The sequence below is a fragment of the Ictidomys tridecemlineatus genome, chromosome 1 (assembly GCF_052094955.1).
Source record: "Ictidomys tridecemlineatus isolate mIctTri1 chromosome 1, mIctTri1.hap1, whole genome shotgun sequence".
Classification (NCBI taxonomy): domain Eukaryota; kingdom Metazoa; phylum Chordata; class Mammalia; order Rodentia; family Sciuridae; genus Ictidomys; species Ictidomys tridecemlineatus.
The window spans coordinates 79,564,521-79,583,381 of record NC_135477.1 but is presented as its reverse complement, the minus strand read 5'-3'; positions in this window follow the sequence as shown (position 1 = coordinate 79,583,381).

The following is an 18,861-nucleotide window of genomic DNA, read 5'->3' as shown; positions in this document are numbered from 1 at the left end:
CACATTCATAGCTAGGTGAGGCTGCTTGTTCTAGGTACAGGTATTTCAATTCCTGAATATATAGAAGGGAAAGGAGAAAGAGACTATTAGTGTATCCAGTTTTTGAATAAAAGGAGAATTTAAAATGTTTCTTTCACTATAGCATGCCTCTTAGAATATTTACTATTATTTGCTTCTCTTTTCTCTCCTTATTTCCTCTTCTGAATTGTATGCTGAGTATTATACACATTTATTCTTAATTTCCTTCAGTTCCAAGAAAGACAATAAATGCATCATTTTTTGGTTTTATATCATAAAAATTCCATAAAAGAATCTCTATGAAAAGTAAAATTTAAATAATGACATAACAAGTGAAAATCAATGTTTTTACATTTATAATTACCTTCCACACCCATTACATGATGAAAATATATTAATAAAGTTAGAAGACTTTAAAATAATTACTATTAGGCTATTATATCAAAGAATAAAACATCCAACAATTAATATATATATATGCATTTATTTACATATACATATATATATATATATATATATATATATATATATACACACACACATATACCAATTATTTTCTCTTAGTTTAAATAAATTATTTTCTCTTAGTTTCCTTCCGGTTTACTTAAGAGAACATAGTTATGAAGTAGTGAACAGTTTCTCTTTTTATTGTGCTATAATTCATTGTTTTCTCTAATCAGTAATTTATCACAGAAATAATATTGATGACTTTGATAGTTATTTTGATACCTATATGTTTCCTGGGATATTAACTTAAGTCTTTAAATCTAGTGAGAAAAATTTGATTTTTACATTTTCAAAAGCATGATTTTTAAATCAATTGTGGGAAATTTAAACATTAAAACTTTATATTATCTGTTGTCTCCAGTCATTGAAATTAAATTATATTTAAAATTTATTTTCTGACTTTTGCCAAAAACTTACCTTGTAAAAATATATTAAACAATATGGAATTCTACGAACTTGCACTTGATCATACTACTTAAGAAACTAAGTAAACTCTGTGTGTGAGAGATTTAAAAGATGTGGTAGAAACTTGCCACAGGTATTTGATGAGGTAATTCACTTCATTGAGTCTAGTAAAGGAACTCTAGTTTTCCCAGTGCCATTACAGCAAAATCCTAGTTCTGAATAGAGATAAACACATGTCTTTCCTGAGCCTTGAGCAGAACAGCTGCATTGCCACAGATATCCCCACTGCCTTACTGTGGTGCATGGAAATTCATGGTTGGCCATCTCAAATGCACTCAGTGGTGCAGAGCAGCCCTGTCCCTTATCTCAACTGTCTAAGCTCACTGACCAGTATTTGCAGGGATTCATTTATATTTTTGCCATTTTACTCTACTGCAATTCCTTTCTCTCATGAACACATTCATTCTCTCAAAAAATGCTCTTTCTAGCATAGTTGTGTTGGAGGGAAAATGGAAACTCTTGCTTTGGAATACATTATTCTTTTTAAAAATAAATAGATTTCTAACCTGCATGTGTGTTCATACTGATGTTTCTTCTTGTAACACTGAATAGAATATTCTTCCAGTCAAGGCCAAGCCTCTTATTTTGTCCTGGTTTCCATCTCTCTCAACTTCCTGTATCTCTGATCTATATGTTGTATGTTCTTTCTACAAATTTTGTTCTAAGATATTTCATCAGAATTTAAATATAGTAATAATTTAAGAAAAACTATTCATCTCTCACATGTTACAAATAAACAAACTTTTTATAAACTTGATCAAAATGTTTAAGTTTTCTATTCTGCTAATTAGACTTCTTACCAGATTAACATAGCATAATATCTCTCTGTTCATCATCTTCCCTCAACTTTCACATGTTTACTTGGTTTTCTTTCTGTCACTGAAATCTATCTTGATAAAAAATGTTCTTGGCTTTCATTTTCCTATAATCAGTAAAAATCCATTTTCTTAAAGATCTTAATACACTTGAGCAAAAGCCAGTGTTACCGAGCTAGATCTTCCCAGCTCTGCCTTTGTATAATTCAAAATCTTTGACAGGTTACACTATCTACTTGTGTTTTAGTTAAGTCACGTTTTTTTAAAAAAGAGATAAAGGTAACTTCTCAAAAGGTTACTCAAGAGCTCATATATTAAGACATACAAAGTAAATATTACATCATCAGCACTTGTTAAATGGGTGTATTGCAGTTCTTGGTATTGATATTTTTATCTTCCTTCTTAAGACACTTTTTATTCTTTGAATTCCTTGAAACAAAGTCCTATTTTTTTCACTCTTCTTTCCTACATTTCCATCTTCTCTTTAATTTGTAAACTTTCTCTCTGATCTATTTCTTAGGCCTTTCTTAAACACTTTAAAACATTAGTTGTAGCTTCATTTGCTGCACATTGGAACCATCAATGAAGTGTTTAAAAATCATGATCTTTAGTTTTATTCTAGACCAATTTCCATTTGGTTCCTGAGACAAATTAAATAAAAATCCATAGGATTCAGGATTTAGTATTTCTTTCCTTCTCTTTCTCTTCCTCCTCCAATTCCATTTATTCAAATGCTTCAAATTATATATCAAGAAACACAACCCTTAATCAGGCTTATAGTTTATGTTAATAAAAAAATTTATGTTAGAATATAGCACAACCATTTGCTGACTGTAGTCCCTGGATGCTTTTATATTACAGCGGCAGCATTTGTTAGCTGCCATAGAAAATGTATGGCATAAAATATTGAAATATTTGCTTGATATCCCTATATGTAGAAAAGAGATGTTCTTCGGACACCTGCTTTAAGCTTTTTTTAAGGCACATCCACTTGGGTAACTAAATTTCATTTATATACAAGAATTTTCTCTATCACATACATTTATTCTCATCTCTAGTTCCTGCTTCTTAAAAGTGGCAATTTGACATTGATATTTGGGCTTCTTATACATCTTATATTTTAGAGAGATAAACTAACTCACTATCAAAATCCAAATAGATCCTCTTTTTTTGCAAAATTTAGCCTTATGAACTCAACTGACTCAGCTACTCAAACTTACCTTGATATTAAAAACTTATCTAAAATGATTCTTGATTCTTTCTCTCTTCTACATCTCTATTAGCACAAAAGCAAGCCTCACCTACTACCATCTTTTATCTAGTGACACTCTAGGTTGACTTTCTGATTCTTGTGTCTCCATGTAATCCACTATTCATAATGGATCCAAAAATAATAATCTTTACACAATTTACACCCAATTTCTCATTACAATTTTCAATAAGTTTTCATTACACTTATTAAAAAGTCCCTAATTCTGGAGTTGAATTTTAGTGCACTGTATGAACTATTAATAGCATGTTTCCAGAGCTTCAGTTGTCATGTGGCTTTTCCTCAGTAACCATTGAAACTAATCTGGCTTGCTTTATGATCTTTCTACCTTATTTACCCCCTCCCCCAGTTGTGGAATATTCTTATCATTATTTTGGCTGGATAACATCATTGATGATTTAGGTATTAATTGAAATGTTGCATCACAAAAATGTTTCTCTGATGTTCCCTAATTTAACTTGACATACTATTATAGCTGGTAATCACCTTTACTTTAACTTTATAATTATTATTAATATAATTTTATGTTTATTAATGTAAGTATTTGTTTAATTTCAATCTTTTTCCCTAAAGGATAAAATTCAGGAGAACAAGGACCATTATTTCATGCTTTACTACTCTATCTTTAGGGCCTTGTACAGTTTCTGTGTACAACATAGTTAAGTGTTGAATGAGTATTTTATTAAAAAATATTATTTACTTGGAGATATTCTGTAAGTATAATTTGTGAATTTTATTGTTCATACTCTGTGGTAGTAGAACATATTGTATTGTTCTAAATTTTATTTTTAAAAATGAAACTGCAAAAATGTTCTCTAAAGGAAAAAGGTGTTTTTGAAAATACGCAAATACATAAGGTATAAATAAAACACAAATAAGCAGCAGAGCTGACTTTTGTACTCAAGAGACCTACCAAAAAAGACAGGCTAGTGTCTCTAGTTAATGAGTTAAAATTTAGTTTCTCTCCACTCTAAAGAGAATTGGAACATGTTTACAATGGAGATGGGAGGCTATATTTGCTATGATATTCAATAAATTACTGAAGAAGCTCCTGTTTCTTTTTCTACCATGCTGCACCCCAACAGGATTAACAATAGTGTTATGATGAAGCAGGATTTCTGATACCTCAGTCACATTCTTGTATTTCAAATGCAGTTTGGTTACTTAAAACTGTTTAATTATGATTCATTAAATCTATCTGCTGTGCAGATAAGGCACATAGGTTTTATCCACTTTCAGAACTCAAAGGTGATTGACAAAAGATATCTTTTACAAATAACAGTCACGGACAATATCTCAGTTTAAATAAAGTTTATTGCCTCAGGACTCTAACAGGGACATCTATGCGGATATTTCCAGTTATAAACAAAAACAACATGATGTGTCTGTTTCATATATCATTTATTATTTTAATACCATTTTTCTTTTCCCTGATTATATTGTATACCATAAAACACAGTTTTGTAAACTAAAGTTTGTCAAATGTTTAACATTTTGGGGTCACTGTATCAATTACTGTGTTACTTATTGATGTTGCTGTAGGCCATAGGCCATTCCACTTTAAATGACTTTAAAGGTGAAGAAATGTATTGATTCCTACAAGTAACAAGTCTATATCTGACTAAAGATTCAGGAAAATGTTTATACCAAGAATCTAATTTTTCTTTCCAAACCTCTTCTTCACCTCCAACATTGTTTCCTTTATCCACAAGATGATTGATTGCCTTCCATGATGAAATCTGGGTTCTCACTAACATTGGCTGTAATTCAGGATGATTGCCTCATTACAACATTTTCTAATTGTCATTTGTTGTGAATAATTCTGTAATAACAAGTGCTCAGTATGTTCTGAGTTCTGCTTTCTCCTATCTATTCTAATCTAGGACATCATTTTGTAGTTTGTGCTGTTAGTACTGTTTCTGGTACTTAAAAGAGAGATTTTAGTAAGTATGCTATTTGATTTGACAGAGAATGGTTCTCTTTAAATTTTTTCTTAGTACGGCAGAGAACTAAGTTTTTACTGGTGTAAAATACACAATTGTGGGATTAATTGTGACATTTGTACATATACATTATATAATCCTGTTCATTTCATTCTTTTATTTTCTTTTTTTTTTCAGGTTAAATTTTGTTTTCTTTTTTTATTTTTGGTTGTTCAAAACATTACATAGTTCTTGATACATCATATTTCACACTTTGATTCAAGTGGGTTATGAACTCCCATTTTTACCATGTATACAGATTGCAGAATCACATCAGTTACACTTCCATTGATTTACATATTGCCATACTCATGTCTGTTGTATTCTGCTACCCCTCCTATCCTCTACTATCCCCCCTCCCCTCCCCTCCCTTCCCCTCCCCTCCCCCTCTTCTCTCTCTACCCCCTCTACTGTAATTCATTTCTCCCCCTTGTATTATTTTTCCCTTTTCCCTCACTTCCTCTTGTATGTAATTTTGTATAACCCTGAGGGTCTCCTTCCATTTCCATGCAATTTCTCTTCTCTCTCTTTTTCCCTCCCACCTCTCATCCCTGTTTAATGTCAGTCTTCTTCTCATGCTCTTCTTCCCTACTCTGTTCTTAGTTACTCTCCTTATATCAAAGAAGACATTTGGCATTTGTTTTTTAGGGATTGGCTAGCTTCACTTAGCATAATCTGTTCTTAATACCTCCTATTTTCCTCCTTTTCTCCCTCCATATGATCTCTTTCTCTACTCTACTATTCTAACCTCTGTTTCCATGAAATCCATTCCCTCTTTTATCTTTCTAGCTTCCACATATAAGTGAATACATATGATCTTTGGCTTTCTGAGCCTGGCTTATTTCACTTAAAATGATAGTCTCTTCTGCTATCCATTTTTAGGAAATTAATTTGAATGTAAATTGGACATAAAGATAATGAGAAATTCTAGCAAAACAAAATATTTGTAAAGCAAGGGAAAGAGACTTAAACTGAGTGCCCCAGTCTCTTTATGCACATAGTCTCCTTAGTAAACAAACAGAATGAATATACAGTTTAGATGTATATTCATTAGATGGGAGGGGAGGCGAGGGGGGATAGTGGGAAATAGGAAAGGTAGCAGAATACAACAGTCACTAATATACCATTATGAAAAAATGTGAATGTGTAACAGATGTGACTCTGCAATTTGTATTTGGGTTAAAAATGGGAGTTCATAACCCACTTGAGTCAAATGTATGAAAGATGATATGTCATAAGCTTTGTAATGTTTTGAACAACTGATAAAAAAATATTTACAAATAAAGAAAAAAAAAGAAAATGCATATATTACTAAGGGCAATATACAAACCAGATTTGCATATAACAGCAAAATGTATTACAAAATACATAGTGAACTTGATTATTATATGCAACCAAAATAAAATATTGACAACCCAATATAATGTCTTCTAATTTAGAAGTCCTAATTTATTTGAGAAAGTAAGGGTAAAATGGTCATGGTTTTATAGTTTTCTCTATAAAATAATAGATCATTTTTGTCTTTCCTAAATTGCTTGTTAAAATTTAGTTTTTGCCTGTTTTGTGTAAAAGATACTACACTTATCTTATATGGCTCAGAAAACTAGTCAACCATCGGGATAGATGCCTATCCCGATAGTTAACTAAATGTCCTTGACACTCAAAGAGATCCAAGACATTACTTGAAGAATGTAACAGAGTTCATGAGGATTTGCCACTTGGTCATGTCTGTGCTTTCTTAAGTTGCATTCTGGTGCTATGCCAGTTAGAAAAGGAAAAAGAAGTATACAAATCTGTATATTGTGGCTACTTTGAAATTCCGAAACGTTCATAAAATGTCCTTCCAAAGATTGTTGGCATCAACACTTTTCAGTGGTAAACTTGAAGATAAAAAAAGATTATATCTAGTAAAATATAAACCTTTAAGTATGCTCATCAGATATGAGATACACTAAGCAAATAATATCTACCAATAACATAATTCCCAGGATCTTTTTATATATTCACAAGGTACTTTTACTTCCATGTGTAGAGCATTTTTCTACGTTTCCCATCAAGTTGGCATGGCAATTACTTTGGCTATGCACCAATTTATTTTATTTCCTCTCTAGGTACTCAAGGTTTAGCTTTTCCAGGAAATTCACTTTCTTTTTCTACCCTCTCTGAATTTATAGTGAAGCAGTGAAAGTACCAACAGGTTTTTGTCTCTATGACATGGCAGATATGACTTATGACTTCAGAACACACAGAGTAAAACATCTTTCAAGCAAATATTTTTATCTACTAACTATTATAAATTCTCAGAACATGACTTAATTAGTTTAATAGACTGTCTGTCTTTTTACATGTCTTATGAAAGGCCCTCTTTCTAAGTATAAAAAGTGAACAGAATAAAGAAAAATGTAGATGACATAGAAAAAAATTTTTATTTCCTACATATATATTTTCTTCCCATTGTGACCCTCAAAGTTAATTATTTCCCTATAAATTCATTTGCAAAATCAATTTATCTGAGAAACCTTGATAAAGACCTTACAAATGATATGTTCTTGTGACTGGCTCTAAACTTTCTATCTTTTCTTTGCAGTATTGACAATTTTGATGGATAAAGATGTGCTAGATAGAGGTCAAATTTAGGTGGCTTCAAACCTATCAAAAGAAGCCTAACTTTTACAAAGGTATTCTTTATTTTTTTGGTGGGGGGTACCAGTAATTGAATTCAGGGGCACCTGATTACTGAGCTACATCCTCAGCCTTATTTTGTATTTTATTTAGAGACACAGTATCACTGAGTTGTGGCACCTTGCTTTTGCTGACATTGGCTTTGAACACTCTATCCTCCTGGCTCAGCCTAGAGAGCCACTGAGATTACAGGTGTGTGCTACAACACCTGGCTACAAAAATATTCTTTACTTAACATATTAAGTCTTCCAAGAGTCTGTAGATATTAAAACTAATCTTTTGTTATTGTGTAGTTAATTTTGTTTCCATATGATCAACTCATTATTGTGAATTTTTGCCTCTCCACATGCATTGTGTGTTTTATTTGGTTTTCTCCTCTCTTACATAATGCAATTACTTTTTCATCCTAAATTCTCATTCACTTTTTTGCCCAACACACATAAAAATACTTCTCTTTCCCCATCTCAAAGAGTCACACATAGTCTACAGTTAAGAAAATGATTTATTGCTTATTTTCAAATTGCCCATAGAAACTTAATTATCAATAGATTTGAAATTATTAATTATAAGGAATACATTTTGAAATAATTTTCAGATCTATTCTCTATATGATACTCTAATAGATTTATTTCAGAATGAGAATGATGGAAATCATAGACTCTATATTTAGGAAATGGTGATCACTTAGTTTTTTTTTTTTTTTCATCTTCCTGTACTAAGATCAAATTGTGCTTTTCCCCAGTGCAATTACACATTTTGAATCTTTATTTTTATCAGAAGTTTTGCTCTTGTCTACTATAACATAAAAACAGAACACTGTGGAAAATGGAAAAAACACATCAGTCAATACAAAGGACAAAAAAAATTATCTGAAGAAATTCTATGAGCTGAAGAGCGAGTTATAACAATATGCTCATATCATGCTAGAAACAGTGGCACACACATTTAATCCCAGTAATTTAGGAGGCTGAGTCAGAAGGATTGCAAGTTCAAGAACAGTCTCAGCAACTTATCAAGACCCTAAGCAGTTTATTAAGAACTTGTCTCTAAATAAAAAGTACTAAGGATATGGCTCAGTGGTAAGGTGACTATGGGTTGAAGTCCAACATCACTTTTATTTTTAAAGAAAAAGAAGAAACAAAAAAAACAATATGTTCAGGTCATTAAGTATTCATAAAAAATAGTATTTTTAATATGACTTTTATATGCATTTGGCAAAATAATTCTTATATATATATATTCATATATGTGTGCATGTATATGTGGTTTTGTGTACACACATATATCCATATATATGTATATATATATACTTTTCAGGAATGAAGAAGAGACAAGCTTCTAAGATGAAATTTTTTATTAGTAAGGGTGAAAAATACAACTTATATTCAGAAATTGAATATCTGTAATGATGAATTCTGATCTAAATCTTGCCTAAGGATAAGAAAGTGTTATTGATAAAGTCACAAAGACTTTAAAGTTTTCTATTGAATCATTAAAAAAACTAGAGACCTAATAATGAATATGTTACCATGCCTAGAAAGATACACTCTACTGATATATTTTGATATGGATTTTAATATAATATACATGTCCATAAATTAAGTCAATAATTATATTTTATAGAATCAGAGGATCCCCAGGAAGTTACACAAGGTGAAAATCTTCCATATTATGTATTCAATTCAAACTTGAATACAAAATTTATTCAATATACATATATGATCCAGATATTGGGCTAGTATGTTAACAAATTAAAATCAATAATACAATGCTCTAACCTGAACAAACTCACTATTTATTGAAGAAGTACAAAGTAATTATTTTTGCAAATGAGCCTGCCACAATTGAGAGTAAAATTATTAATTTTATATGAAGATAAAATGGAAAACTCTTTACAAATCAAGTGATGGTGAATGTATGGAGATTTATTTAATATCAAAATTTAAAACATGGGAACAGAAATGATTTTTATATTCTGCACATGTGAGGACCTATTTTATGAAAGAAATTCAATAGAAAGCAAAGCAAACTTTAAGACAGTGAGCATAAAGACAGCTTTTGAAAAAGTACTGCTGTAATGTGAAAGAGTGATAGCTAGGGCTAAATAGGTTAACAATAAATTTTATGGTTTGATTACTGCGACAAATAAAAAATGCTACTGATATTCATGATGCAGTAAATAGGGAAACATTGGGAAGCTATTTAAATATATGATAACAAATTAGGAACATAGGTAGTAAGTATGTCCTCAATAACAGGTCATGTAACTTGTAGTATATAGTTCCCAGTTGGGTATTGCTGAGTAGATAAAGAAGAGATAGTGGAAGCTGGGCTGTAGCTCAGTGGTAGAGCACATGCCTCATATATTTGAGGCACTGGATTCAATTCTCAGCACCACATAAAAGTAAATAAATAAAGATTTGTGTTCATTTTAAACTAAAAAAAATATTTAGCAAAAGAAGAGGTAGTAAAAGTATAAAAAATATTATATAAAATTTTACTTTTTAAATAAGAATGAAATAATATCAGGTTATATTAAATTAAAGAAAGAAGTTTGCAATTTTTTGAAGAAGTAGAATGTGGGAAATTACATTTTATGTCACAAATGAAAATAGACTAAACACCAAAATTTTATTTTTGATAATTAATTATTAGTTTTAAGACACATTAGTAACATATGTGTGTGATTTAACTAAATCATTAATGAGATAGGTTATTAGATTTATGTATTTTTAATTACATGACATAAACTAATACTGTTAAAGGTTAGAAAAGCATGAGTGTGGTAAAAGTTATATGCAGAAGGATGCTCACAATGATAGACAATTGAATAAGATTGTCTAAAAAGGGAGTGAAGTTCATTCAGAGAAGGATAAAAGACTTCCATGTCAATGTACTTCAACTTCCATTTGAAAAAAAATGTTACCGTCAGGGGAGTAATGGAGAGTGTGATTAGGGAAAGCATTGATAAGATAATGTAGTACTTCTAGGATGCAGAAGGCAAGATCATTGGGTGAACTGAAATTTTAAGCTACTGGAAGAAAAATTTGCATTGATACTGACATCACAAAAAAATGATAACATGAGTATTATTAGAGAGAAGTATCATGATCCAAGTACATGAAATATTCAATAAATGAGAAGAAGAGAATGAGTCAGTTTTAAATGACTAAAATTCAAAGCAACAGGAGATGGTAGAAAGCTTATGACATAAAGGTCAAGCTAGGAAAACAAATTGAAGGTAATATTCACAAAGGAGTTTATAGATTAAGAAGGACTTTATTACTGATCTTGACTTTGACATGTAAAAATGGAAGTTAAGAAAATGAAGAGGTGGCAGAGATGGATTTAGAAAAAAACACTGTGTGAGTCTTGTATGTGGTTTCTAATAAAATAAATAAGCTAAGATGCCAAGGTCTCGGCTTGGCACCAGAATCATGAGCCACCACACAGCTTTGTAGGTTCAAACAGCAATTCTTTATTCCAGCTCTCACACTGCCTCCACACAGGTCCAGGGACAATCGCGTTCTGCCATCTACCCGCAATTCACCTACTCCACGAGGCTATCTCCAAATCCCATTTTAATCTCAGGAGAACTCAACGGGAACAAGCAGCAGGAACACCCTAATCCCAGCAATAATCTATAACCTCCAACTTCCCTAAAACCCATTATCTTAAACTGGCAATGCCTTAAACTCAAGGAGCCAGTTACTTCCTCAAACCTGATCAGCTCTAAACCCGGATCCGACTTGGTCCTTGAGCAAGGTCACCTTATTAAAGCATGCATGCAATGTCCCATCGAATGTCCTCTAAGCAGCATGGGGTACGCTTGGCAATGAAATTTCGATGCATCATTCCTACTTGGTAATGGCCCTCAGAATCTCCCCCCTTCTGATTAATTAAACAACAAGCAATGTGGCTTAGGACCGTGCCTGGTAGGTTGTCCAATTCAACATGTGGTTCTTACCCATCATCGGATGAACTGACCTCTAGGCGTCAGCCTCCTGTCTTAGGTTGAATCCACTGCAACCAGATCAACCCGTCACTAACTACCAGTCCAGCATTCAGCCATGCTTGTGGATAGGCCTATGCACCAGTGGGGGGGTGAGGTTCTTGCCTCACCTCTGTTGACCCCCAAATTTTAGACCATCACTAGTAGAAGGGAGGAAGATACAGAAATGCCACGACACCAAGCCAATTGACAGCTCCTTTGGAAAAATTGCGTCACTGGTGACACCATCAGCAAAGATGCCAGCATTACCACAATTAACATGGAGAGCGCTGGCAAGGAAATTGCATCACTGGTGACACCATCAGCAAAAATATGCCAGCAGTACCACAATTCGCTGCACCAGACGATAGTTCACAATGCATGCAACTGATATATAGTCCAGGCAAGTTCTGCAGGCAGTTCAAAGTGGAAGAGTCTATCAATATGTCCATTTTCTCCCAAAGTAAATCAAATCCTTGATTGAGCATTACTTGTTGAGTTATATTCATTGATGCATCAGTTTACACAGTTTTTTGTGGTAGCTATCATAGAAGCTGTAGTTTGGTTTTCTTAGTCTTTACCGGCACTGGGATGGAGATGGGAATTCTGGCAATGATGTTAAAGAGACATTATCCTGAACAGAATTATCAAATATAATGAAAAGGAAAAGTGAAAGTAAACAAACAGATCTGTTAACCACCTTTAAAAACAATCCTTAACAGCTGTTTACCTAATTTAAATTAAACCACTTAAATCACGTGAATAAAAAAAAAATCGGATCCATTTTTTCATGAGCGCTCCTCATATAAAAATATGGACATACACACATACTGACATGCAACACAAAACAGTGCATACATAACATACAACACATAAGACAATAATAACGGCCTTGTAGCTTTACCTAGGTAAAATCTCCATTGCAATGTTTAAAAACTCCAGTCAAAAAACAAAACTGATCAGAAAAATATTAACCTAGGTTTGTATGAGCTCAAAAAATAAAATAAAACTTTACGATGTGAGAAAAATGCAATAATAAAATAGATATTGAAAAAAAGGCACAGTGGTTAATCACTGTGGCAGATGTAAGAATAGCTAAGCTGGAGCTCTGGATATCAGCTGTTATGGATTTCAGTCAAATCATCTTCTTTTTCTGTAGAAATTGTTTTGGTTAACCTCTCTGGAATCCAAATCGGCTGCTGTTCTCCCTGTGGGAACACACAAACGGAACCCGACTTCAGACAATAACTGGGTCGGGACCTTTCCATTGTCCTGTTAGAATATCTTTCCAAAGTACCTTAGGCTTATGTACATTTTTCGGATACATATGTCTTTCTGCAGCACTAAGTCCTGATGAATCCAAATTTAGAAAGTTTAGAGTAAACAAGGGTTATTTTAAGTTTATCTTTGGGGGATAAATACCCCTTAAAGATCCTTTTAAATTTAATTTTTTCAAAAGCATTCTGCCTTACTTTTTAGAATTATTTTAGTCCTTATAATTTTTAGATGTGGTTTTAAACCATAGTTGTCTTAGCCTTTTGCATTTTCTATCTGAAATACCTTTACTTGACATTTTCAACCATTTTTTTATCTTATTTCTATCTTCTACTTTTTTTCTAAGGTTTTATATTTACCCTTAGTTGCTTTTTTCTCTCCTAGTTTTCTTTTGTTTCCTATTTTATGGGTTTAAAATTCTGGTCTTTCTACATCTTTTTTATCTTTCTACGTCTTCTCTCTCTTTTTTTTTTTGTACCTTTCTGTACTTCTGTCTTTAAAGTTTTCCACTTCAAATTTTTAATCTTCTTTATCTAAATATCTTTTATCTTATTATCTTCCCATTTTCATGTTTTTTTTCTCCATCATGAAGGCATCTTAACCACCTTCAATTTAACCTTTTAAAGCCTTTTGCAATTTATTTAGACGTTTTACAACTTTTTACTTTACCACACAAAGATTATCTCATCTCCCTCTTTTTGGTTTAATAAGTACATGAGTAAAGCAATCTTTTTTCCGCCATGAAGGTATCTCGACCACCTTCAATTTAACCTTTTAAAGCCTTTTAATTATCATCTATACTGTACTTTTAAATGTACTTTTTTACCACCTACAGCTTCACTCTTTTAAACGAGGCTTAGATTCTGTATAAATCGCTTAATATTAGTTTACATGGCTGCCCTTCAACTAAAGGCTTTTTACTCCATTAAGAAGCTTTGTCTCAATCTGCCATGTACAAATACCTTTTTTCTTCTTTCTTCCTTTCTCAAGCTTTTAAAGTAAGTCTAGTTTCCTCAAAATTTTTTTAAATGGCATTTACAACTTTTTACTTTACCATAAAGAGATTATCTCATCTAGAAACATTTATTTAAACTTTAACCTTTTATATTTAAATATATTTCCACATCTTGAATCTTTTTATATCTCTTTTTTAACCATTAACCCTTTTTATAAATTCACATTCTGAAACAACTCTTATAAAATTTCCTATGTAGACAAATTACTCCACTTTAGTAAGATGAAATAATTTCATATTTTCTAAGGTACTATTATACTGTAATTGAAACCCAACTGAAACTTCTTATACTCTTTGTATATAAATTACACATGATAGAATCTTAACTCTTAGTAACCTTGTTTTAGCAAAGACACAGACCAAAGCAATAAACTTTTTCCTATTTACCAATTTATGAAAACACACATAATGTTTAAATATATTACCTTATGGAACTTAATAAGTAAAGAGTACTTGATTTTATATTTAGTGGTTGATATTTTAACACTGTAGCTTTTCAAATTAATCAGATGTCTTTAAAAACCAAGATCTTAGACAAGTATAGTAAACAGAACTAGCCATCTCTTTCTTGTTGAAGAAAAATCCTTCTACAGGATACCATGATGGTCCCATTGATATACTTAATAACTCGTCTTTAAAAAGCCATGGGCTACATATTTGTATAGTATCAACATATTCCCTAGCTGTTCTTGGTCTTACTAGGGTGCCTCCTTCCTCTAACAATTTCTCTTCCTCGGAGGTGAACAACTTCAAACCTTGAGTCAACCATTTTCCCCAGTTTGCCTGAGAAAGTTCTAGGAACAGGCAACTTGAAATAAAAACAAAATAAATCAAAACAAAAACACATTGTTTTTTGAAATTGTCACCCATTTTTTTGGTCTCCTTCATGAGAGAGCAAATTCACTTACCCCCAAGCTTCATACATCCCACGTATGGACCACCAAAATGCCAAGGTCTCGGCTTGGCACCAGAATCATGAGCCACCACACAGCTTTGTAGGTTCAAACAGCAATTCTTTATTCCAGCTCTCACACCGCCTCCACACAGGTCCAGGGACAATCGTGTTCTGCCATCTACCCGCAATTCACCTATTCCACAAGGCTATCTCCAAATCCCATTTTAATCTCAGGAGAACTCAACAGGAACAAGCAGCAGGAACACCCTAATCCCAGCAATAATTTATAACCTCCAACTTCCCTAAAACCCATTATCTTAAACTGGCAACACCTTAAACTCAAGGAGCCAGTTACTTCCTCAAACCTGATCAGCTCTAAACCCGGATCCGACTTGTCCTTGAGCAAGGTCACCTTATTAAAGCATGCATGCAATGTCCCATCGAATGTCCTCTAAGCAGCATGGGGTACGCTTGGCAAGGAAATTTCGATGCGTCATTCCTACTTGGTAATGGCCCTCAGCACTAAGACCTCTTGTCTAGCGTATGCAAGCTTCTTATTTGTATGTCAAAATACCACAGAAAATTATCTCAAAACAGAAATAAATCTTTTCTCATTATAGAGGTTTTAGTCCATGGTTAGCCAACTTCATGTCTTTGGGCCTCTGGTGAAGCAGAACATTATGGTGGGGAGCACATGGCAAAACAAACCTGCTTATATTATGATGGACATAAAGTAAAAGGGAGGGGCAGGAATAAGACACACCCCCCAGTACCTACTCTCTCCGAGTATGGCCTACCTTCTAAAGTATCCATAAAAATTCCAATAGCACCACCAACTGAAGACCATGATTTGAATACATGAGCTTTTGGAGGACATCTCAGATCCAAACTATAACATTCTGCCCCAGGATCCCAAAAGTTTATTCCCATTTCACAAATGTAAAATGGACTCAGTTCTCTTCAAGAGTCTCTGCAGTCTCAACAGTTACATAATTGCTCAAAATTTACAGTCCTAAGATTCAATGACACAGTAAATATTTCTATTCTAAAAGGGAAGAATGAAGACCTAGAAATGAGTGATGGGACCAAAGCAAGATCAAATGCAGCAGGGCAGACATTAAAATCTGTAGATCCTTGTCCAGAATTCAAGGCACACGATGGCTGATGTCAACTTCAAATGAATTGGGCAGCCCGGACTCTATAGCCATTTTGCTGACGCTCACAGGCCATTCTCTTGGGTTGATTCCTGCAATGTTCCTTAGCAGGCATTCCGTGTTCCTGGCATCTCTACTTCAGCTTCTGTTCATATTCATGTCTTCATGAATCACCATCATGGGGCTTCTTACAGCGACTCTAACACTGCCACACATCGCCTTGGCTCCCTTTCAAATCTCAGTGTAAATAAGTCTCTGGTAACCTGTAACTCTTGCATTCAACATGCCTAAAAACTCAGCCTCTTGAGGCATGGTTGCAGTGACTTCTGAGTGCCTTAATGACTGAATACGTCGGGGGGAACCCTGGGAGAAAATTCCCTAGGCAGCCCTGTGAGAGCAGAATGCTCTGTGGTTCTCAAGTAAAGTCTTTGAAATAAGTTTACACATTTACATGTTTGATCCTGCAATGGATGGGGTTCAATCAATTTCTGAGATACAAATGAAAGCACCTTGTTTTTTGGTCCAGTGCAAAATATTTGACTTTTCTTTTTAACTATAATAATCTCTTTAGCAACAGTACTTCTCCCTTGGCCCTAACATTAAATGTGTTCCTTTCTGGCCAAACTGAAAGTGTTTCAGATACTTTCCCTCTGCTTTTTTGCTCCCAATATTCACTCTAAGTATGGCCAAAAGCAGCCATTAACATCCATGAAACAGCCTGAATGCTGTACTACCTGTGACCTTTAAACTCCGCCTCCCATGAACTCTAAGTGAATGAACAAATTGTATACAAGTTCTTTGAGAATGTAAGACAAATGCCTCCTACTCCAATTCTGAATCAATTCCTCATCTCCATTAGTGATATCATCACATCTTTACTGTTCACATTCCTATCAGTACTTTGATCTGAGGAAGGAGGAGGGAGGGAAGTAAAGAGGGAAATGGGAGATATTGGGAATGACACAGATTAACTTATGCTGTGTGCATGCATGGATATATCACAATGCCACTATTATATATCATTATAATATATTGATAAAATATTATATATATACATATATGTATGTAATGTCTGATAAAGTTAATGATCCAGGTTACCATGAATCTATAATTCTATATTACTTTGAGAAACTTTGCATACCAAAAAAAAAACATAGAATACATACAATGGTACTATTTAGATGACAGAGATTCTTGGAATCTCTTCAGATTGTTTCATCTCCAGCGAATACCAGTGATCCAAATCCCAATAAACAATAGCTTGTTTATTTATCCTGGTCTGGAGAACCTGAAAAACAGCTTTCTCAGTCTTCTTTATCTAAAGCTATTCTCTGTATGAAAAATAACCTGCTATCCTCATATGCTATTCCCTCATCAATTTCAACCTGCCTTCTCTTTCTACTTAACATTTTGCTGTTTCAAATGTGTTCCTGACTCATAATGTCTTGATCCTCATTTTATCTACACATTCCTCCCTAACCTGTCCCAATTTTTCAAAACTCCCTGTTTTCTAAAATTACTCTAAGTCTTGGTCTTCTCCCTTAGTATTCACACCCTGGGGAAGGCAAGATGAATATATTCAGTTTCCTTTTCTTCAATAATCTATCTTTAAACTTTTGTTAGATCTGAATTTCATTATATAATAATGAACTACCTTAACCCCCAAGAAAGCAAAGGGGAAATTCTATGATATTAAAATGAGATTAAGAACATTTTCTGCCAAACGTGTATCAATTTTTCCAAGTTGTTGTAGATTCAAAAGATGCCTACTACTTGACAAAAGTGCCAAAAATATCTCTTGAATAAAAGACAATCTAGAAAAACTGTATAACTATGTGTATTATTATCCCTACCTCTCACCCTACACCATAGTAAAATCAAAATGGATCAAAGACTTAGGAATTATTATTTTTTTATTAGTTGCTCAAAACCTTACAATGATCTTGACATATCATACATTTGATTTAAATGGGGTACATAATCTTATTTTTCCACATGTACAGATTTCAGGATCACATTGGTTATACAGCCAAGTTTATACATAGGGCCATACTAGTGCCTATTTTACTCTGCTACCCTTCCTATCCCCCCTCTCCTCCCCCTCCCCTCCCATCACCTCTTTCAACCCAATCTACTATGACATATTTCTCTCTCTTTTTTCTTCTTCATCACACCATCATATATGTAATTTTGCATAACAATGAGGGTCTCCTACCATCTTCCATGCATGACAAAAATTGTTCAACATTTCTAGAAATCAATGAAATACAAAGGAAAACTGTACCAACATTTCATCTCACTACAGTCAAAATGGCAACTATCAAGAACACAAACAATAATAAATGCCACTAAGGATGTGGTGAAAAATGCATACTGGCTCACTGATACATTGTTGGTGGGAATGGAATTTAGTACAATTATTCTGGAAAGCAGTATGTAGATTCCTCAAAAAATTATGAATGGAAGCACCATATGACCCAGCTATCCCATTTTTTTCCTGATTGATCAATAAATAAATAAAATCAGCAGTTTAATGGTATAGCCACATCACTGTTTATAGCATCATAATTTACAATAGCCAAATTATGAAATCAGTCAGATGCCTAACAATAGATGAGGATTAGGAAAATGTGGTATATGTACACAATATAATTTTATTCAGCCATAATGAAGAATAAAATAATGGCATTTACTAGTAAATAGATTTAAATGGAGAACTAAGTGAAATAATCAGACTCAGCAAAACAAGGGTCAAATGTTTTCTCTCAGAAGTGGAAACTAGAGCAGAATGA